The following is a 1,628-nucleotide window of genomic DNA, read 5'->3' on the forward strand; positions in this document are numbered from 1 at the left end:
CTCCTCCTCCCGCTCCTTCCGGGCTGGCGAGGGAGCGCTCGCCCCGCCCTCGGCCCCGCCCCCGGCCCGCCCGGCGCCGGGACCAGCCCCAGCGCCTCCAGGAGCCCCATGGCGGGCCAGGCCACTTGGTGCGTCCCCAGCATGCTCATTCCCAGTGAAACCCAGGGTCAGAGAGGGGGACGGCGGTGCCCGAGGGGTCAGGGGCGGCCCTAAATGAAGGTGACCAAAGGCTGCAGCTGGCTCTCTGGCGCTCCAGTGTGCAAACCATACCCTGGAGTCAGCCTCGTCAAAGAGCCAAGTCCCCAAAACTGCCCTGGAGAGGGTCGACAGAGTGACGTGGGACAGGCTGGACATTTCCTTCTCTCCAGTCTCCTCGGTGACCTGCCATCCTTTAGGGCTGAGGGCTCCGGCCGAACCAGTGGGGGATTCAACCCTGAGAGGCTGTTATCTGGTGGGAGGCCTCAGCTTCCCCCTCTGTCAAATAGGACATCAGTCATTCCCACTCTGCCCATCCTCAGGACTGCGTATGAACTCCCCAATGGGGGCAGCCCCCTGCAGGCGGGACATGGGGACAGGAGAGCCAGGAGGCCAGCCAAGACCTGTAGTAGATAGCATTCTGGAGGGTCCGCAAATCTGAACCCACCACCGGGAGTGGGTGTTCCAGTGGCTGGTGAAGCTCCTATAAAGTACTTGCAGCTCAGTTCCCTTTGATCTGGGGATTATGATCCTCTTTAGGAGGACTAATTATCTCCCCACAGCCCCGGGAGGCAGCTCTGGTTTCCCCCTCGTAGACACAGGGGAGCCAAGCCAGGTGAGGAGTCCCACACACTGGTGGGTGCCTTGTAGCAGTAGCAGGGCAGCAGTAGCCGGCCCTGCCCAGGCCTGGCTCTAACCAGGGAGTCTCCCTGGCCCTGGGGGGGAAGCTCTAGGTTACTGGCAAATGGCTCTTGGACAAGCTGTGGGAACCAAATTACTTTCCCCCAAGTCTGAAACCTTTATGTGTCACTTTCCTGACCGTGGGCGAGAAGGCCCAGCTCTCGCCAACCACAGTGGCCTGGCCACCAACCAGCGTGACCTCCCCAGTTTCCACACCTCCCACATCCTCCTCACCTTCCCAGTGACTGGGCAGCTGGCCCAGCTTCAGAGGTCAGAAGGCTGCCTGGGACCCCCGCACCCGCCTAACTGAAGTCCTGGGCGCCCCGGAAGGCGGACGGGCTGGCCAGCACAGTGGAAGAGAGCCACCCTCAGGTGAAACACCCTGGCCATTCTGGAAGAAGAAAACTGACCCCATCCCAAGGAATAGGAGGTGCCAGGAATCCCCAATTCCTTTGCCTTTGCTGAGATAACAGGTAAAGGGAACAAAAGATGGCCCTGAGGTTGAGAAGCTGGACACACCTCTGTCCTAGAGGCATCTGGGCCTGGAGTCGGCCTGAGATAACTTCTGAGACCCACCTGGGGGCATGAATGAGTAGCTGGGGGTGGGGAGGGGAGGGGGCTGTAGCTTGCTTCCAGGTCCGCAAAAAACACACTTCCCCCAAGTTTCTTGAAGGACAGGGCCTCCTTAGTGGACCTTCTGTTCCCCTACTGTGTGTGTGTTTGCTAGGCTGGAACCCAGGGGTGCTTAACCA

Source organism: Marmota marmota, unplaced genomic scaffold (genome assembly GCF_001458135.2).
Source record: "Marmota marmota marmota unplaced genomic scaffold, marMar, whole genome shotgun sequence".
NCBI lineage: Eukaryota > Metazoa > Chordata > Mammalia > Rodentia > Sciuridae > Marmota > Marmota marmota.